This window comes from Pinus tabuliformis, chromosome 7 (assembly GCF_031772625.1).
Source record: "Pinus tabuliformis cultivar Carrire ecotype Pingquan chromosome 7, CPIR1, whole genome shotgun sequence".
Lineage (NCBI taxonomy): Eukaryota > Viridiplantae > Streptophyta > Pinopsida > Pinales > Pinaceae > Pinus > Pinus tabuliformis.
The window spans coordinates 822,603,459-822,626,839 of record NC_142293.1 but is presented as its reverse complement, the minus strand read 5'-3'; the positions used below and the strand labels follow the sequence as shown (position 1 = coordinate 822,626,839).

General features: G+C 37.5%; 1 pseudogene; it reads right to left on the bottom strand.

The window, feature by feature from the left end:
• Positions 1–1,145: 1,145 nt before the first annotated feature.
• Positions 1,146–22,113, bottom strand: LOC149250136 (serine carboxypeptidase-like; annotated as a pseudogene).
• Positions 22,114–23,381: the final 1,268 nt, after the last annotated feature.

Here is a 23,381-nt window from a genome sequence, read left to right as displayed (position 1 = left end):
ATGTCATGTGATGCAATCTCATTCTGAAATTCTGAGAGTTGCTAACAGATAGACTTGCTACAACGATCTGAATACTTCTTATGAACAACTCTAAGCTTATTTCCTCCCATATTTAGGTGAAAATCAACGATTTGAATACTTCTTATGAACAACTCTCAGCTTATTTCCTCCCGTATTTAGGTGAAAATCAACCATGAAATATGCACATTCCCTGGAACAATGCACATAAATGTTATTACCTCAATGTATAGAGTTAACAAAATGTGCGTATGCCTCCAGACGCTTAGTATGCGCATTAGTATTAGATAAAGATTCAATTCAGACAGGGTGTTAGTAGCTGAGTTCCAACATATAGTTGATCAAGACACAATGTTCTCGCTATAGCTGATCAACAATGCCTGCCTGTAATTGGTGAAGAAATCTAAAATGTCTAGGAGTAGGATTTCATTAGAAGGGTAAAATTAGTAAAAGCATGATGCTTTAAAAATTTTAAGGCTTACTTCAGGTCTGCTTCAAAGTACCCTGTATGAAGGGTAAGTGTTTTGTTCAAACATGGATCCTTCCTCAAAGTGCATCAAGTAGTGTAGAGAGCAGTAGTAGTAAGTATTGATGGACTGTAGATAGTCCATGCGCTTTATGGACATATCTTGCCATGCCAAGCACTTAATGTCCAAGAGGCTTATAAAGGGATAAGAGGAAAAAAGAGGAAACATGCATATTCAACAATAAAATAATAGAACGAACGAGAAGTGAAACACAGCCAAACCACATAGCCTCCAATTCAAATATAAGTAGACAATAATGGCATCCGTTGTATGATTGCAAACAACATAAATGTTTTCATGTCATTGTCAATAAAATTGAATGTAGGCTAAGAGCATCATGCTTTGAATTCCCCGAGACTCTAACCAAATATTTTGTTGAATTTACAATTTCATTCATCCAATCTACAATTTCTTTCATCCATTAGGACATCAGAACATGCTGGAATAAGAACACAGGACATACTATTCATGTTCTTGAATATAACTTTAACACCATGTATAATCATAATTCTAGAAGGCTTGGTAAGCAATAAGAAGCACTATTTCTATACAGTTAAAAAGTGGCCATCAAAAGATTTGACACAAGTTAGCAAGACTGATGGTCCCAATGCACAATTATTTTGCCAAATCAAAAAATACACATCTTTGGGGATGCACACTACTGCAAATCTAGAAATATTTACATTAATCTAGGTGAAGAGAGCAATTCTCCTAGTTAAGTAGATAACTAACTCTCGAAATTCTTCTCTGGCATCTCTGTCACTGTCTTTAAAATTTGAGAATTGTCGTCAGTAATACTTCCTTGTGTCCAACGTTTTAACATCTCCAAGGCTGCTTTTCGCTGATCCATTGGGACCATATGACCTACATCATGAACCTGGTGCAACAAAATAGAAGATTCCGTAAGGAAGAAATTATCTACTTGTACAACGAAATCAAAGATGATCATCGAGTGCCTTTTACTTGAGAAAACTGAGTGGTCCATAACTCGTTATTAAACCTGCTTCCTTATCATCTACAAGGAAGGATTTTGTAGGTGCCTTCTTGAAATTCTCACTTCCAGACCAATCCATGGAATTCACCCATCTTGAATTGCCTGAAAGACACATAATTTGAACAATTAACTTTTCAATTTTGAAGATTAGACTGACAAGCCTGAAAAACACAACTGCAAATAAGTTAATAACAGACTTGAAACCTAAATCATAAAGTCATTCTCCAAAACAAAAACAATATGTTATATGTATACAGTATAATTACCTAACCAATTGCAAATGAGATCATATCCTCCTGCGTAAACTAGCAACTTAACACCATCCTCCAAGAGTGTTGGAATGCCAACTTCCATATTCCGCATCCAATCAGTAAGCATAGCTTCATAAACCAGCGGGCTACAGGAGACAAATTTTCAGCTGCCAACCCCCAGGGCATCCCTAACGGAACCCTGGTTTAAGTAATTCTCCATATTTGAAAAATCATAGCACAGGCCACCATTGCACTCCTTCTGAACATCATAGTACTGCAAAATATAAAACAAAATAATGAAAACTAATACGTAAGATATATAAAACAACAATGACAAACTACATTTTAAGATACAAAATTCTGATAAAATAAACATAATGTCTGGTTGTCCAGTATTTAGAATTTAAGTCTTACATTGATATTCCCAGCTAATGCCATAATGGAATTTAAAATTGAGGTGCACACCAAGTATGATGCAAAGCATGTGACAGTCCCTTCAGTACCTGGCAAGTTATCACACCGGCTATAATCAGAACCTACATTAATAACCTTCGATAAAGGATCCAACATAACATCAGCCGTAACCAGTTACTTAAAACACTTCACAAATGGTAACTAAGGATCATAAAGCAAACAACATTTAGCCATCAAGCTTCTCGCAATTTAAAACATAGTAACAAGATTTCAATATGAACACATACAAATCTAGTTCAGCAAACAAAGTATACATCTCATAAATATGAAAATATGCATTTTGTTCCAAATTTTAATAGGATTTCAGCCCCATGAAAAAATATTCCTTGAAATTTGACGACTATTTTATATTTATAGGTGTCTATTTCTAAGATTTTTGGGATGTTTTTTTATGGATTAAACGTCTACAAGTATCAAATACATGAGATATATTATCAAAAACGATAAAAAGTGGACCATACTGAAAAATGCTTGTAAAAACACACAATAAACAAGAATGAACTAACTAGAGGAGGGAAAAGAATCACCTATGCACAATATTTTGAGATCCAGATAAGCCTTCACTATTGTTATGGAAAACGCTTGCACAAACAACTTAAAAAATACATTGAATATTTCAAAAACAACATCAACAAACAAGCCTTCCATAGCGAATAAGTGTTCAAAACCCTTAACACAAATTTTATGGATTGTACTTGCTCATTATGTACTGAAGCAAACACAATTCAACCAAGAAGAATGCTAGATTTTCCATCTGAATAATAGATAGTACGACTTGTCAGTACAACAAGGTATTATTAGGAATACAATAAAGAAAAGTAATTTAAAACATGAATGCTAGATTTTATGAGGCATTTTCGAAAGTAGATTTGGTCAATGCCACACAGGCTACTTTCAACAATATAAAATGTGGTGTCATTCAAAACTTTACCACTTTGTTGGAATCAGCTGCCTTTAGAAACCTGAGGAGGAATACATATGGCCGAGTGGGAATTGTAAGCTTGAAGTTCAATTGCTTTAAACTCCTGCGAAGAGTTATTATCAATTGATCAGTCAATCTAAATGTTTGGAGACTATGTTGCAATCAATGACAAAAAATTATCAGTTAGAGCTAATTACCATGGCCACTATCTGTTCTAACGTGCATTCATTTGGGAAGATACGGATGAAGTCAGTGACCTGTAGCCAAGTATAAACCAGCTCTTATCAATATTGTGTTACCTATTATAATATAATTTTTGTGCTGATTCTAGCATAAAGCATAATCTTCTCTAGGAGTAGATATTGCTGGTGTATGTACTTTTATACAGCCAACAAAGTGTTCTTTTAATTAGATATATACACATCCTTTCTTACAGATATCAGCAAGTCATCCTACCTGTGGAGGACAGACTTCTTCATATTTGCTAGCTACAAACATTGCAGCGATAGCAAGTAATGGCAAATTCTTCCTTGCAATACAATGAATAGAAAGGTATCTGTCAATGATGTTCACAGTGAGATACAACGTCTCTGGCATTAATTCCAATTCCAAATGCACCTGAAAATTTTAAGATTTTGATGTCAGGCCTAAGAGATAGACCATATAAATCTCTTTTAGATCTATGTTTGACAGCAAATGGAAGTTGGAACTAGCATAGGAACAAAGTTGTACCTCCACCAACAAACCAATATTTAGCCTCCTAAACAAGATTACAGGAAGTTAAAAACTGAGATGCTAAGTGGAAAAAATACAAGCATGTAACATGAACATAGGAAGAACTTACTTCACCACCTTTAGGTCTGCCTTGGCTCTTTTCCTGGCAGCCAGTAACTCTTCTAGGATCTCTGGTAATATGCCCTAGGAAACAGGAAAAAGAGCATTCAATTTAGCATCATCGAAAATGGTCAGCATATGATGGTTAAAAAGTAAATAATGAAATAAGTATCAGCATAGTGTTTGACATGCAAAGACATTAAGGTCTTAGCATCCTACTTTACTTTTAATCCTTTCTAGTAGCATAGCTTCTGGTGCCTACGTTAGTGTTACAAGGGTACAACTGTGCATTATACAGCTGGGATGACTAGGACAGTGTATTGGGATCTCATCCACATAGCAATTTGACTGCTAAAGTCTACCATACATGTTAGGGAACCTATCTACTTTTTGTAGATTAACGAATCAACCAAATCTGAATCTGAATCTACTCAAAACTTCAAAATATGTATCATATAAGTAGCCTAGGGTTTATTGTCCATTATCTGAAACTTCTTCAGAATCTCAATTGCTTACTTACCTATGTTCGAGGACCAGCTCACCTCAACTCAACCAAACCTCCAAGACAAAGAAATAATACATGTCAACTTCACTTGCCAGTTTCGTATTCCACCATGGAATAGAGTTTTTTAAACTAACTGTTAGGACTAGGTAATCTACATACAACACAAATATAAGCATATCAAATTTATCATAATCAAACAAATAATAAAATTTAGGACCTGCAATGGTCTTAGTGATGCCCATAATCTGTAAGTACTCATAAATCCATGAGTACCAAGCACAAGACGCTACTTTAGCCCAGAAAGGGACTTCTTCAACTTGCACACATGGGTATCCCATCCTAACAAAGATATTAAATTTGAATCCAAGCTGAAACAAAACCATGAATCACTCTTCCTGCCACTTGCATCTCTACCCCTGTCAAAATCCACTAAAGCATGCAGCAGCTCAAAGCACTATGCCAGTGTGCCCTTTAAGTACCTCGCATACCTCAGACCATGGAGCATATTTGAAGCAACCTCAGCTCAACCATATATTAGCAGCCAAGCTAGACAATAAATTGGTGTCTGCGCCCCCCTTGTTTGTGAGACAAGGGATCTCATGCACACAGCAATTTGACTGCTAAATTCTGCCAAATATGTTAGGGAACCTATACACTTTTTGTACGCTGACGAATCAACCAAATTTGAATCTTAATCTATTGATAAATTCAAAATATGTATCATAAAAGTAGCCTATGGTTTATTGTCCATTATCCAAAGCTTCTTCAGAATCTTAATTGCTTACTTACCCCTATTCGAGGACCACCTCACCTCAACTCAGCCAAACCTCCAAGACCAAGAAATAACACATGAGGTGTATATCCTTCATGTCAACTTCACTTGCCAGTTTCTTCTTGCACCATGGGATATAATTTTTTTAACTAACTTTTAGGACCAGGTCATCTACATACAACACAAATATAAGCATATCAAATTGATCATAATCAAACAAATACTACAAGTTAGGACCTGAAACAGTCTTAGTGATGCCCTTAATATGTAAGTACTCATCAAAAAACAAAGTATCTTCAAAATTTGTTTTGTTTCACACAAAATTAGTTTATGTTTGGACCCTCACAACCTAGTGCGCTCCTTAGAAGCTAGAGCAATGCACATTCAAGTTATTAAAATTTAACACATAGCAATCCTTCTTGTCCTCTTTTTGGGAGGCGCTACATTAATTGTGGGTGTGGAATGCTCTTAAAATTTAACACATATCAATCCTTTTTGTCCTCTTTTTGGGAGGCACTACATTAATTGTGGGTTTGGAATGCTCATCACATTGAACACCCTCCTCATTATTTCTGTCTCCCATTTGTTGAAATTCAAAAATCTGCCAAGGTTCAGGAATGACTATTGGATGATTTTGTGCAACAAGCAAATCATCGTGTGCTTGTATCTCCTCCCCATGCTCACTCCCAGATGTTTCACCTGATTCCTATACACAACACACTTTAACTTGCTATAATATCATTAAAACCTCCAATTGATTTATTGCATTATTCATATAATATTATAAACAACTAACCTTGGATCCATAACCAGTAATTATTTTTTCCCCTCGATTTATCATGTGTTGTCGAAGACCTTGGGATCCATGTAATACAACATATTTTAGGTCTTCCTCTGAAGCTTCCTTTTGAAACTGGTGAACCTACATTAACAAAGATAATCATATCTATAAGGTAAAATAACTAATAAGATACAATTAACTCAACGTGACCATGGTTACTTTGCCTAAAATAGAAAATATAATAGATGGAAATATCACTTTCCATACCACCACGAATACTATTATATCCACCAGAGCCTAATTTGTGAGATCCAATTTTTGACACCCTAGCTTGGGTTGCTTCTCTTCTATCTCGTAGGCGTCTCTTAGCTCCTCCTGGTGCAGATGGCGTATAGTTTTGATTTCTGAGGACTTTCCTCTTAAACATGGCATATTTCATAAGTTCATCCCATGTCACTTGGTCTCTGATCCAAGCTGGACGTGGATACATCAAGTTTTTTGTCAACTTTGTCCTTAAATTGGACCTCTTTGAGTGCATGTATTTACTTGCAATCTGTAAAATAAGTTCCTTATCAAATCCAGGATTACCAAATGCTATTACTACATCTTTAAATAGTTCCTCCTTTTTGGCATTAGCTTGTTTCCTCCAATCCATTTGGATGGTATTTCCAAATAGTTCTTCTGCACGACGAAAAATAAAGTGATAAAATTTCAGCCCTTTTTCATCCTTCAAGACATTTCCTTCTGAAGTGACCAAGATTGTAACTTCTTGCATTCCTTTTGTTTTCACCGATGATATTGTTGTAGTCTTTGGGATTGAGGAAGGTTCCCTTATAGATACATTAGTCACTGTGTCACTTACTTCCTGCATTTGTAGTGAAATTGTGGAACTATTAAGAACCCAACCAAAATATGAAACTATTTTTCATATCTAAAATAATGATCCTAAACATAACAAATGAAATTATAAAAAAAATAAAATAATTTTACCTATTGATCTGTTGCAGGAGCTACACTCTCCAACAATGACATTTCCCATAACTGAATTTGTTCAATTATTTCTTGTCTGATTTCAACATTTGCAGGAATATCTGGTAGGAACCTTAACATTCTTGTTTGTGAGTCTATAAGACTCCTCAAAGAAACTTGTTCTGGTCCTTGTGGGGGAATGCTGACTAGACCCACATTTGATGTAGAGGGAATGTTATCGGGTTCTTATCTAGGTGTAGATGGCATAACATGACCCTCTATACCAACAGATTGTGTAAAGGGCATGTTATGGGGTTCTGGTCTAGGTGCAGATGGCATAACATGACCCTCTATACCAACAGATTGTGTAAAGGGCATGTTATGGGGTTCTGGTCTAGGTGTAGATGGCATAACATGACCCTCTATACCAACAGATTGTGTAAAGGGCATGTTATGGGGTTCTGGTCTAGGTGTAGATGGCATTACATGACCCTCTATACCAACAGATTGTATACTTGTTGGAGTCACCCTAGAAACATCCTGCAAGGCACAAATATAAATAATAAGATGGGATAACGGATGAATAATGTTGAAATATGTAACTAGGTTCAGTCTTCATAATGACATATCTAATCACAATTCTATGTAATTTATGTAAAAAAAGGAAAAAGAAGATTATTTTTGTTATGACTGAGGCATGGGTTTCATGAACACATGAAGAAGCAAGTCCCATTATAGAATGGAAATATCTCGGAAGACTCATTAAAAGAAGGTCATGAAGGTGGAAAATGATCAATGAAATGTAGTGTAAAGTTGCAAATAATCATGGCAACCAAAATACTAATCAGTACAGATAGGTGTCCATGAGGTATGTATAATAATTTTCTTTTAAAGGGTCCATCATAAGATGTAGTATGGTTGAATTTATGGGTTTATATTTTAAGAAATACCCTAGTATTTAGAAACCTTAATCTTAAGGTATTTGTTCCCTATGATTTGATTTCTAGGGCATGGGATAAACTCTAGAATGACATAAAGGGAAAAGTGTATGATCTAATGTTTGAATTTAAGAAACCCTAAAAAGGCATCTTGATTACATAAAAACCCTAAAAAAGTAACTTGGCATCATGTTTTGGAATAACATATTTCTTGGGTTACTTGTTAAAATAGTATTGTATGTACAAGAAGAAAAAAACAGATGGGGTGATCCATTTGAAGGCAAGATGTAGCTCTTCGTAACACCTCATAAATCATGGAGTCATTGTGCAAAAACTTCATTAAATATATGCCCTAGATTTCTCAACAAATAACATAATCAAACTCACATAGATAAATGGTTGAATCTTACATATTGCATAACATTAGATGTATATGGGGGCATTAACGATCCCTGCATGCCAACATTGGTTGTATTGAGGGGCATAAATGGATCTTGCATGCCAACAAAATGCACGCTTAGTAAAAACACAAATATTAATAAATATATATAGTAAAATAAGTTAACTAAATGCACAAAAATATTGAATTAGTTTTACCACTATCATTACCTTAGATGTTTTATAAGGTGTTATAGGGGTTGGAATCATGTTAAAATTGGCAACCAGGGCAAAAATTCATGTGGGTAATCATATTCATGGCTAATAATATTTTTATTAGATTCCTCTCGTTGAGAGGTGTAGGATTGATATAAAGATCATCCAATTCCGATAAGTATTCATGGAGATATGAATTTATTTTGATTATGGAATTATTATCAAGCCGACCTACAACTCATGTAGGCTCAGAAGCCCAACAGTCACATCTATTCACCCACCATCGTTGTGTATAAATATAAGAGGAATTTTCCTCATTTCGACTCACTCATCTCATCATATCTCTCTCTCTCTACTGCGTAGATATGAGTCTCTTCTCTACTGCGCTGAAATGGGTCTCTCTCTCTCACACATGTGAAGCCGGAAGCTGTTGAATTTGAAGCTGCAACTGCAGAAGTAAAGATTGAATTTCATGGCCTAGAAGATCTCCTCATCTGAACTGCGCTATAGGTTCATCTGAACCTCCTTTGAAAGCCACAGCTTTTTGTGGTGGAATGAAGTCAATCCGACGAACGGTTTGTGAGATATGGTCTGCCCTAGTTTGATAATGAAGCCGCTAATGCTGATGCTACTGATCTAGGGTTTGCTACTGCTGATATGAACCAGATTTATTGTAATATTTCTCTCTGCTGAATTATTGAAGATAAAAGAAGATTTGATCAAAGGGTTTCCCCACACATTGTGGGGTTTGTCCCTGGCTAGCTGCCACATCTTGTCTCTCTTGTCTTGGCTTGTTTTCTGTTGATCGTTTAATGTTCTATCTGCACTTTACTTTATGTACATGTGATTGCTAATCGGTCGAATATAATAAGAAAAAGAAGTAAACTGTTATAAGCATAGAACATACCATAACTTAACATGGTATCGGAGCCTAGGTGAAGACAAATCCCGAGCAAGAGCAAGAGAAATCATTGAAGAGAAGATTGGTAAGGCTATCCTAAAAGAAATATGGGGTCCTCAACACTCTTTCCTGCCAAAGACAAGCTCCGTGAGAAAGTTGACTATCACGGATGGAAGATGTCTATCGATCTAACCCTTGAAGATCAAGGAGTGTTGGACCATGTAAGAGGCAATATTGTTGAGCCTTCATCAAATGCATCTGCTGCTGCCTGGAACAAATGGAAAAATGGAGAAGTCAAAACAAAGAAGATCATCCGGGACTCTATCGACAAGCGCTTGGTGGCCTACATCTCTGATCTAGACACCTCCAAGGAAATCTACGACAGACTGGTGAGTTTATTTAAAGTTAATGATGCAAATCAAGTTTTGTTTCTTAGAAATAAGTTGAGGGAAATCAAGAAGGGTAAAGATGAAAGTATGCAAGCATACTTCTTAAGAATCACCGAGGTCAAGAACGATCTCCTATCTATTGGGGAAACCATTACTGACAGAGAAATGGCACTCACAACTCTCGGAGGATTACCATCTGAATGGTATGTGTTCAGGACTACTCTTCTGAACAATAATGTAATTCCTAGTTTCGAGGAATTAATGGCTAGATGCATTCAAGAAAAAACAAGGGTAGAAGAGCAGGAAATGCCCTTGCCTAAAGGTCCTCCTACTGCTTTTTCTTCTCATGCTAAGAAAAGAAATAATTCTGGATCTAAACTCGAAAAGAAAGGCTGGATTTAAGGGTGGAAGAAAAGGACGATGTTTCATTTGCAATAAAGCAGGTCACTATACAAGGGAATGCCCTGATAGAAAGGACTCTCACTGTGACGATAATCAAAATCCCTCTCATGGTAATTGAAGGAATGGAAAATTCAACAACAAAGGAAAAAGGAATGCGGGAAATGAAGGAAGAGGGCAACCATTCAAGAAGGCTAGAAATTCCAGGTATTAATCTAACATTGTTGACGATAAGCAGGCTGAATATTATCTACCAGCTGCTCTATCTACCTCCGCTCCTTCGGACTCAATGGAAATTTGGCTCATTGATAGTGGTGCCTCAAGACACTTCACTGGTTACAAAGAAGTACTCTATAATCTGGTAGAGAAAGAAACTAACCTGGAAATTGTCCTTGGAGATGACATGAAATACCCAGTGAAAGGTGTAGGCAATGTTTCTCTTAAACTGAATCAAGGTAATACGATTCACTTACAAGATGTATTATATGTACCTGATCTCAAAAAGAACCTGGTATCCATCTCGGTAATGGAAGACAAAGGCTATAAGGTAACCTCTAGCGATGGTAAGGTACGCATATGGAAAAATAATGTTAAAGATGCTTTCACTCTTGGGTTTCAAGTTGATTCTTTATATCAAGTCGGTGGAAGTCCACTAGGTGTCATGTCTTGTGACACAATTCTTCAGTCCGAACTTTGGCATCGGAGGTTTGCCCACCTTCATTACAAAACTCTACCCGATGTAAGACAGATGGTAACAGGGATGCCTGAATTCAAAGTAGAGAAAGAAGGTGTATGTCCGGGATGTGCCGAAGGAAAGCTCAAAAGGGGACCATTCCCTTCAAGTCAAAGCAAGACCTCCGATATATTACAACTAGTTCACTCAGACATATCAGGTATGATGCCTATGAACTCCTTGGGAGGATACTCATATTATCTTACTTTTACAATGACCATTCTCGAAAGACCTGGATATACTTCTTGAAAAAGAAGGATGAAGTGTTCCCTTGGTTCCGACACTTCAAAGCCCTAATCGAGAATCAAACCGAAAAGAAGATCAAGATCTTAAGAACTGACAATGGGACTGAATATGAATCTAATGAGTTCCATGAATTTTGTAAAGAGGCTGGCATCAAGAGGGAGACTACTACACCATATACTCCTGAACAAAATGGTGTGGCAGAAAGGAAGAACCGCACAATTATGGAAGCTGTCTGGGCCATGCTACATGATCAAAGTCTTCCTAAGTTTCTATGGGCTGAAGCTGCAAAAACTGTCGTATATGTACAAAATCGATGCCCTCATAAAGCATTGGGTTCCAAGACTCCTGAAGAAAAATTCACTGGTAAGAAACCTGATGTTTCTCATTTTAAAAATTTTGGAAGCCCTGTATACTTTCATGTGCCGAAAGAGAAAAGAAATAAATTGGGAGCATCTGGAAAGAAGGGAATTTTCGTGGGCTATGGTGAAAATACTAAAGGCTATAGAATCTATGTAGCCGGTCAAAGGGAAGTCATAATCAGTCATGATGTCACCTTTGACGAAGATATGGCTCTCAGCAAGGTGATCAATCTTCCGAATTTGAGGAGCTCTCAAGAAGCCGACACCAGGGAACCGAAAGAAAAGGATGATGAATCAATGCCTGATGTAGAAGAACCCATGGATCTGATTGATCGCCCTCCATATGAGCCTTCCTCTTCTAGGAAGAGGCCTTCATAGCTTAAGGGGTTACTTGATGATGCTGAAGGACATGCTGCACCCCGAGGAACCTTTCGTGAAAGTAAGAAACCTAAGAGGTACCAAGGATACCTGACCATCATGAGCACGATCATACAAAATGAGCCTTCGTCATTCTCAGATGCCGTCAAGCATCAAGTATGGAAGGATGCTATGACCGAAGAATATGATTCTATCATAAAGAATGATGTTTGGGAAGTAGTTCCCAGACCCCAGGACATGACAATTGTTACTTCAAAACGACTTTACAAGATAAAGCATGCAGCATATGGAAGTACAGAAAAGCAGAAGGCTCGTTTTGTTGCTCATGGTTTCTCCCAGAAGGAAGGTATAGACTATGATATTTGCACCTGTTGCCAGATATATGACCATCCGCCTGATCATAGCCCTTGTGGCTTCACAAGGATGGAACCTACATCAAATGGATGTTAAGACCGCGTTCTTGCATGGTTATATCAAAGAAGAGGTCTATGTGGAGCAACCTGAAGGATTTGAGATTTATGATTGAAAATCTCATGTATGTAGGTTGAAGAAGGCTATCTATGGGCTGAAGCAAGCACCCCGAGCATTGTATGAGAGGATCGATGGCTACTTGATGAAGCTGGGATTCACTAGGAGTGAAGCTGATCCTAACCTTCACTTTAAGGTTGAAGATGACAAGCCTCTCATACTGGTGTTGTATGTGGATGACCTCTTTCTAACAGGTGCAAACCCTCTCATTCACAAATGTAAGAGGGAGATGGCTTCTGAATTTGAAATGAAGGACCAAGGACTTGAAGTGTGGCAGAAGCCAAGGGAAATTTTCCTATCTCAAGGAAAATATGTGATAAATATATTGGAAAGATTCGATATGATGGACTGCAAGCCTATGACTACCTCGAGGATCTTAACTTTTAGAAGTTATATGGTAGTGATGTCGGACCAGACTTGGAAAATGCCTCTGAGTTTCAAAAACTCATTCGCATTGATGTTCTTGGTGAACCTCCGTCCGAACATATGTTTTGCAGTTAGCATTGTGAGCTCATATTTGGTTGAGCCTCACTGGATTGATGCCAAGAATCTTCTGAGATGTCTTCAGGACACAATCTCTCATGGATTAAGATACACTGCCGGAGATGTGAGACTACTTGGATATACTGATGTTGATTGGGCAGGCAGTGTGGTGGACCGTAAGAGCACTTCCAAATACTGTGTCACCTTGGGATCTGCTTGGATATCCTTGATGAGCAGGAAGCAGAAGTCGGTGGCTTTGAGCACCACCGAAGCAGGATATATTGTTGCTAGAATAACCTCGTGTGAGGCAGTCTAGTTGCGAAAGCTCTTCAGTGAGCTATTTGGATTTACATTGGATACCACTATGATTCTCTGTAACGACCAGAGGTGGGATTCGGTTATTGAGGAATCTCGTATTCGTCAATTGCTCCAGTAGATAGACATCATCTGGGATATGGTAAGTCGATGAGCAAGGAAGCTCCATCACATTAAGATGATGTACAGGTTGATACACCTTGTCAAAGCCCCGAGGAAAGGTCTAATCTGTGATTTTCCCAAACGACTTGGAGTCGGCAAGAAACCCTTGTACAAGGGTCCTGCATGTTGCATACATTAAGCTCTGGGAGCTCTGAGGGCTTGCGGTTCCTACTGGAGTAACATATGACCACAGGGTGACTCACCCTCCCCCGGTGGTGCACACTGGAACAAGATAATTCGCTCTCTTGTGGGACAAGATGATTCGCTCTCTTGTGGAACAGGATGATTCGCTCTCCTGTGTAGCAGGATGATTAGTTCTCCTGTGAGGCCTGGATTGATGTGTTCTCCATGGCAACCTGGATTGATGTGTTCTCCATGGCAATTGTAGCAGGATTGATGTGTTCTCCTATGAGGCCTGGATTGATGTGTTCTCCATGGCAATTGTAGCAGGATTGATTTGTTCTCCTGTGAGGACAGGATTGATTAGTTCTCCTGTCGAGGCATCCTACCCATGCAGTCTGGGACTCATGGGAAGTACCTCTCATCTGATCAATGAGCAAGGAAATTAAGTTAGGGACCATAGTAGTACCGATGGACGCATCGTTGTAACTACCGTACTCCCTACGGTAGGAAGACCTCCATTGATCTGGGATCAATGATATTGGTCTGGGACCAGTGGTAGGAGTTGTACCATACTATGACGCTGACTTCGGGTCAGTTGAGACTGGTCTGGGATCAGTGGTACATACTCTGAGACTGACTTTGAGTCAGTGGAGGATGATATTGGTCTGAGACCATTGGAGTTGTACTCACTATGACGCTGACTTTGGGTTGGTCGAGACTGGTCTGGGACCAGTGGTACATACTCTGAGACTGACTTTGAGTCAGTATGATACATCCTCGATCATTTCTTCTTCTTCATAATTCGGACAAAAGCAGAGTAGAATAGAACAATGGAAGAGCAGAGCAGAACAGAACAAAACAGTACAGATGAGTGCAGGGCAGAACAAGACAAAGCAGAAGAGGAAAAATAGAGTAGAGCAGGGCAAGGGTTAGGTTGTACAAGGAAGTGCATTTGATGGATGAATAGTAACGACTGATAGACAGATTGCAGATGAAGTTCTCCATGGTTGAGAGGGACTGTTAAAATTGGAAACCAGGGCAAAAATTCATGTGGGTCATATTATTCATGGCTAATAATATTTTTATTAGATTCCTCTCATCGAGAGGTGTAGGATTGATATAAAGATAATCCAATTCCGATAAGTATTCATGAAGATATGAATTTATTTTGATTATGGAATTATTATCAAGCCGACCTACAACTCATGTAGGCTCAGAAGCCCAACAGTCGCATCTATTCACCCACCAACATTGTGTATAAATATAATAGGACTTTTCCTCATTTGGACTCACTCATCTCATCACATCTCTCTCTTTCTACTACGCAGATATGAGTCTCTTCTCTACTGCGCTGAAATGGGTCTCTCTCTCTCACACATGTGAAGCCGGAAGCTGTTGAATTTGAAGTTGCAACTGCAGAAGTAAAGATTGACTTGTGTGGCCTAGAATATCTCCTCATCTGAACTGCGCTATATGTTCATCTGAACCTCCTTTGAAAGCCGCAACTTTTGGTGGTGGAATGAAGTCAATTCGACGAACGGTTTGTGAGATACGGTCTGCCCTAGTTTGATAATGAAGCCGCTAATCCTGATGCTACTGATCTAGGGTTTGCTACTGCTGATATGAATCAAATTTATTGTACTATTTCTCTCTGCTGAATTATTGAACATAAAAGAAGATTTAATCAAAGGGTTTCCCCACACATTGTGGGGTTTGTCCCTGGCTAGCCGCCACATCTTGTGTCTCTTGTCTTGGCTTTTTTTTCTGTCGATCGTTTAATGTTCTATCTGCACTTTACTTTATGTACATGTGATTGCTAATCGGTGGAATATAATAAGAAAAAGAAGTAAACTGTTATAAGCATAGAACATACCATAACTTTACAAATCACTTTATCAATTTCATACATTCCACAAACATAAATTAGGATAATATAATAAGGAATATAAGATAACTGAAAATATAAAAGACAATATTCAAGCTTACCTCATGCATCATCATAGCGGTGTCTTGCCCTGTGCATTTGTTAACATTTCCATGAAAGTAGTGAATATCATTGAACCCCCCATGGTAGCATCAGTAACACCCATGGGTACATTATTAAAAAAACACATAATAACATAAAAATAAGAAAAACTTGATCAAAAAACCGATAAGAAAATAGAATTGGTAACACCAATATGTGTTGAGTGAGCATTGAAGATCTGTCCAACACTTTGAGGCAAGCTTATCAGAGTGTTTTGACAAGCATTTAACTAGTCACAAACAAACTTTTGACGTATCATTTTAAAGTTAATTTCTAAAAACAAATCCAACCTCTAACTAAATCAACAACATAAATAATACAAATACCAAAAGCAACATAAGCAACATAAATACCTGGTCTGCCATTTTGTATAGAATAATGTAATAGAAATCTACGAAGAAAATTTTGTGGACACTCGTTAGGATCATTACATAAATAAATGTTGAAATATATGACAACGTGTAAAACCATGAAATTATTCTAAAATATGTTGGTTTAAACTTCTATGCATGTAATACTAATTTCATTGAGGAGTTCTCTGGATTATATTACAAAGGGTAATGCATTGTCTTAAATTGTTGTCGCATAATGCAAAGTAATCTCTGTAGAATATCTCCTTGCTACCTATAAACATTACTTCACTATCTCATTGCAGCCACAATCAACTCCAAACCAAACCTTGCTTGCCTCAAAACCCCAGACCATACCTCGAGATGATTTGCTGCCACATAAAAACCTTAGGGGTGATTCGTTGCCACAAACAATCTGTGAAATCAACATTTGAAAAGCAATGCATATGAAGCATATTAAGCATGCATGGAAACTACTAATCGGAATCCAAAGAATTATTATGGTAGATGAAGTGATATGGTGTGTTGCCTTAGAAGAGCACCAATATGCAATAAAGAACCCTGAAATATGCTTGGACAATGAAAAGACATAAAATAATGTAGAGCACTGGTGGCAGAGAGGCTATTTATTTTCTTCTGAATAACTAGCAAGGAGCTGGAGATGGAGCTGCTAGATAAGGTGGTTAAATGTCTGTCAGAAATACTGAAAAAGCCAGAGTTGCCCGTGGCCGACTATCCAACAGGCTTGAATTTTAATCTTCAAGATTTTGAACAGACAGTCCTATTGCAGCAACAACAAAGGGGGAAATCTCAGATATTGGGAATAGTGGGGTTAGGTGGCGTAGGAAAGACAACTTTTGCAAAACATTGAAAAAATATGAGATTTTAACCCTGTTGTTCATGTGGCCCCATACCTTTTAAAATTGAAAAATATATTTGGTGTAAACATGTTGAAACCTTTGCACTACTTTACTAGGAATGGAAAAGAGTATATATGAAGACTATTACATACAAAACAACTAGTACCAAAATGATAATGTTGATGTCACTAAGTTCTAAACATTGAAAATAGATACAATGAAAAGACAAGCACCTAACTAAATCAATATTTCCATACTATTGAAATATATGTCCCCCAAATCTAGACTAGATGACATAAATTCACTACCCAGTGATAGATAGAGAAATAGGTACTTTGAGGCCAAATGTTTTAAGAAAAAACTAGATGATAACATGGGTAAAAGTATGGAGAACATTGTGAAACCATATGTTAGAAAAATGAGATAAGGAAACTTGTAGTAGAATTAGTGTTGGTAATCTTCCAGTATGAATGTCAGTAATAAATTTAGCTCCGATTGTACTCAAATGTTTTTATAAATATCCTCCATAATACTCCAAGCAATTTAATAAAACGTTTTGAGATCAGAACTAGTTTCAGAAATCAATTTCAAGAGACAAAATCCAATAGTCCTAAGAATAAAAAAGACATTCCAATTCCTTCTTTGTATTTGGGGATTAACACTATCTTCAGGTTGAAATAAATTTACATTTTTCCAATTCCCAAGTGAAATTTCATATCCATGTTAGAAAATTTGTAAACTCAGATACATCTAACCAGTATGATGTTTGCACCAAAAGAGCCTAGGTTCCTTCTACAACATTCAAGGAAATGAGATGACCATCATCTCTTTCATGGCACATTAAATAAGGAAACCAACACAATCTCATGTAAATCAAGATCTAGAATGCACCTAGACATAGGAAACTCGGGGATGAATATCTATCTTGAGTTCACACAAATGGGCGATGTATGCATTATTGTAACTCTAAATATCCAACCTAAATTTAAATAGATTTGGCTAATGTATGTGTTAATTTATAGAAATGTACTTCAAAGAAAACCCAAGTGCCTAGAGAGGGGCTGATGACATAAAATTGAAAACCCAACTCATGGTTACAATACCTAAATATAAAATGCTATGTTGTTTAGTTTGAACATATAAAGGAACTTACAAGCATATCTTGCATGAGAAGTGTGGGAAGAGGTTTGAAAGAGGGAAATATGGCATCATTTAAAACAATTCTTTTCTCAGAAACCACTGCGTGAAGATTGTTGCATCTTTGAAGCTCTCCTCCTTTCCATTGTCCAGAAAACTTCATAAACCATTTTTTCCATCTATACATAACCATCCTAAGAGACGACAATAAAGATGCGAATAGACCTTCCATGTACTACCAACTTCAATTTTGCCCATTTTGTGTTGAACTCATGGAAGACTGAGAGGCCACAAAATTGGTGCAACCTAGATTTTTAAAATGGGTTTATGAGCAAACTATAGAAAAACCCACAACAGATTGAGAATGAGTAGTTATGTAAGTATAAAGGTCCCCAGAATACAAGGTTCCCATTGATAAACAAAACGAAACCTCAATACCCTTCGAGGGGCCAATAATAATGTAGAAAAGCCACCAAAAATTTAGATTGAGATAGTAAATTGGATTATCGCAAATTTGTTTCATAATCCACGATTCAACTGTAGCAAATTATAAGTTTTTTCCATGGAAATAAATCGAGTACTATTGGAAACACGAGAAAGAACTTGTTGACTCAACAATAAGGTAAGATGAACAAAACACATCCAAAAACAACCAACTCCATAGAATCATTTCGAGAGGACACACGGGATTCTGGGGGGTGCTACTGGTCTATAGTAGCATATGTAGGAGGATCAGCCTCGTGACATTTTTCTAACATTTCCCTGAACGTTTCATGACCTCCTCATACTTATTAGGTGGATCAAAGCCGTGGAATTTCTCTAACATTTACCTGAAAATCCTCATGATCTCTTTATACCTATTGAGCGTAAAATGGGCCATCATTAAATGATTAAAAGTCAATGTACTCAGTGTCATCTCAACCTCGTAGATGGTTTTCAGCATATCGAACCAGGCTTCCATGTCCAACCTAACAATGAGTGCTCAAAACTATGTTATACGTAATGAGATTCCATATAACACCAGGTTATTTAATAAATTTACAAAGAGAAACAACATTATGCCCTAATAAACATTATTGCCCTAAATTTACACTCAAATTCAAGACGAAAGGGTTAAATGTCTGTCGGAAATAGTGAAAAAGCCAGAGTTGCCCGTGGCTGACTATCCAACAGGCTTGAATTTTAAGCCTCAAGATTTTGAAGAGACAGTCTTGTTGCAGCAACAACAAAGGGGGAAATCTCAGATATTGGGGATAGTGGGGTTAGGTGGCGTAGGAAAGAGAACTTTTGCAGAACATTTCTTCAATATGAAGAAATCAGATTATCACAGATCCTGCTTTTTATTTGAAGTTAGAGATAGTGCAGCTAAAAACTCTTTAAATTCGTGGCAGAGAATACTTCTTAAGGCCAACATCTTTGTAAGGGAAATACATCAAATTGAACGGAAAATACCTATGGAAAATAAACCCTTTGTTGTCTTCCTTGAAACTTCTAGCTCATGAGCTTCGAGTTCCTTTGCAAAATAACAGTGAAAGCCCCAGCATATAAAAACTGAAACAATTTAGCGCCAAAAAGATTTTCAGCCTCTACACCAAACAAGTTTCGGTGGTTTCAGCAGTCTTGTTTCCATTTTAAGATGGCCTTGCTCGCTATTTCCTGCTATTTCCTGCGTATGTCTCCCACTTTTCATAAGAATGAGGGTCTTAATATCTATCTCCCGCCTCCCACGAACGAATAAATGAGTATGTACTCTGTGGCCGTTGGGCCTCGTGCCCTTAATGCCCATCACAGAAACCCTAGTCTCGTGGCTTTAATAGATCAATAACTTAACACAAGTGCATTCTTGGCAAAAAGACTACAATTTCATAACCAAAACCAAAAGTCTGAAAACGAGGAATTATTCCTCTGAGTTCGGCCCAGTCCCTCTGAGTTATTATAACAAAACCCTCAGCCTTAGGCCAGAGAAACCTTTTAAAAATACATTACAGGGATAGTGTTCCGTCCAGTTCATAGATGAAGGATGTTAACTAATATCCCTAGCCTAGTTCGACAAACAAATTACACATACTTGGTAGTGGGCGCCAAGAAACTGGTAGACCCAACCGCAATTCGGCATGACTCCGAAGACCCACAGCATAGCCAACTAGGGTTGCGCATTCAAGTAGAAAACAAGATGAGTATGTGATGAAAAAACAATATAAAAGCTATAAAACTCAGAAACTATTTATGTTTAACACCTAAAACGAATATGCGCTTACCTGAAGAGACTATCCAAGCTGGAAACCCTTTCTAAAAACAGAGACTTTGTCTCAACACACATCGTGTTGTACCATTGAAAGGAACCAATTTCGAAGGCAGCCAGAAGTGGGCAACTTGATCAAATGCAAACTATGGTGAGGTAAAGCAGCAGGTAGAGAACCATAATAGAGAAAGACAGAAGTGAACCATTTGAGGACTCGATAGACTAACCCTCCCGTCTCGACAACCCTAGGAGATCACCTCAAGACACACAATGTACCAAGATCTAACACGGCCACGACCGTTGCAATTGAAAGAGGCATCTGCACCATAGAACTGATCCATATTCCCACCGAATGGTTCCAACTGGAGGCTCCTTGCAGGCAGTCGAACCAGGCATAAACCTAGGCATACCACGACAACTAGGGTACCAAGTGGAGGCTCCTTGGTAGTCGAACCATGCATAACCGGTCAGGGCTCTTAATACTTAATATATTTTAATTTAAATCTTTTATGTTAAATTTATTAATAACAAACATATATTTAACTTAATTTGATTTCTTATAGGTTTAAGAATGTTAAATTCCATAAGAATTTTAAAATGTTATGTTATTTTACATAGGTTAAGGTTCCATTTGAAGTTGCTTTTTTGAATTGACTTATTATTGATCTACTAATTGTTATACTATAGGTAGTGTATCTATTTTATAGTAAGTAATCATTGTACTATAGGTAGTGTCTAGTAATTTTTTAAGGAGCATTCATCAAAACAAAGAAATCTAATGAACCATAATAAATATCATATTTATTGAAGGGATTTTATCATCATAAATTACCAAAATGTAATTTGCGTGACTAATAAAATTTTACTATCACAAATAGATAAAAAAATTCATTCCACATTCATAAACACTTCAAGGTCGAATGTGCTATTCTTTAGTAATTACACCTTATTTTCTTGACATCTTTACTTATGTAATGACTATCAATCCTTCACTCTTTATTTGATTATTGCGATTTATTGTAATTGTTTTGCATGTAGGTAAATTATTTAAATAGAAATGCCTCCAAAAAGGAAGGGTCAATCAACTAATTTTTTTTTATGTATATTTTAAAACATCAAAGACTTATAATGTTAAAGATATTCCATATATACCTCATTTGAACGATGATGCTAATGAATATATGAATGAAGAGTATTTTGTTGATATATAAATTCTTGGCAATAAAAACGAAGGACAGGATGGTGGATCTAGTAGTTCAAGGAGCCTGCCCATATAAATGAGTGAGCCAAGAGAACCCAAGAGGTAAAACAGAACTAATTGATGTTCTTTTACAACTGTATTACAAAAATTAAAGTTAACCCCCACCGGTAGTGAGCAAGCTTGGAGAAGCTAACCAGGAAGAAGAAAAAAATAAATAAAAACGAAACCCTCCAGGTCCAAAACTGAAGAAACCCTCTTAAAAGGCAGGGCAAGGCAAAAGCACTGTTAATAAGCAAACCCGAATATCTCTCCACAGCTCAATCTATACAGGGGACAACAAACGCAGAGAGACTGCTCGCTCCATATGCGACTAGAATGCTGCCCCACCTATACAATCGATAGCGCTTTCCGGTCTCACCACTTCCAAAACCTGCGTGAACCATTTACCGAAGTTATGCGGCCAATTCGATAGCAAGAATGGAAAACGAACTTCAAAGAAGAAGTGCCAGAAAATAGACAGGGTAAAGTTTATCCAGCTGAAAGCGAGCAAAGTAGACCAAAATCCAAGGTTGAGGCAGCACCTGACTTCCTCAGTATTTGCAGACAACAGTAGGTCTCCAAGCTTCGACCCGAGTAACCCACATCCAGAACAAGAACCCCAAACCGAGCTCCAACGTCAAGGGGTGACAAATGAGCCCTCATTCATTGCCTAGGAGATTGATAACCCGCCAGGAGCGCCTCCAGCCGTTCGATGGAAGGGCATGGTTCCTCATCATCGATGAGTGAGAGGATCCTGAGGAAGACAGACACGTCTGCATTGTCCATTAAACAACTTCACAAAGAGGATTATTCCCATGGGACAGTCGGGGTAAAGATCGAAGAGGAGAGCTGTGTTATCACACTCTGAATAAGTGAGGATGCAATAGATTTCCTAGTGTTCACAAATATGTATGTTTATTACTTCATCTCATAATTGAAATATCACAAGAAAATGCGACACATATGTATCTAAGTTGGGGCAAGAGGAAATAAAGAAATTGAATTAGCCAAGAGTAAAAAAATTATGACGATATAGTAGCAATAAAGGTTATTTTAGCGAACAATATAGTACCAATACCAACATCGTTCGACAACTTGGTAATTGGGGCTTTTGGCTGAAGTCTGAAAGAAGGAACCAGTGAAATACATTGGTCAATTGGAGGAGCACCAAGGACCACACTTTTTGTCAATGGCACCAAAACTACCATTGAAAGTATATCCAAGAGAAACCAACATACCATGGGGAAATAAAATATCCATCTTGCATATAAATAATATGTCCAGTAAAGACAAATATCCACACAATCAAGTTAATCTATTCTGATAATTTGATACTAATCCATATAGTCATCCAATATATTTCATAGACTTGTGAGTAGAAATTGCATTAAAGGAGTCGAGAGGGGTCTCCCTTTGTAAACAAGCATCCGTAAGACAAGTCATAACCCAATGTCTAGCATGATTGAGTGGGTCATTACACAAATCAGGACACAATTTTCTTACATGACGAAGTGGAGATAAGTTCTTATTAGTTAGAGGAAATTATAAGCATGCAAATATAAGACAAATAAATACACAAGCTTCTACTTGAATAAACGATTTATATTATGTAACGCCCTCCTCCCACATTTAGCCGAGATAATCGGTCCACCGGGGTAAACATGTGATGAAGAGTTACTATGATATGATTAAACTCCCTAAGTGCAGTTAAGGAAGTGGAACCGACTAACCAACTCTTTATAGACCTCCCTCAGGTGCTACAAGACCCCCAGGAACCAATCCACTAGTCTCGGCGCCCAACCCTTGAGTTAACCTAGCCTTTCAACCCTATCCTACATCACTTAGTCTATGTGACACTATACCCTACATCACTACATAAATGACACTTCAAGTGATACCTGTAGCCATTATTGCAGGGAAGTTAACTTTTA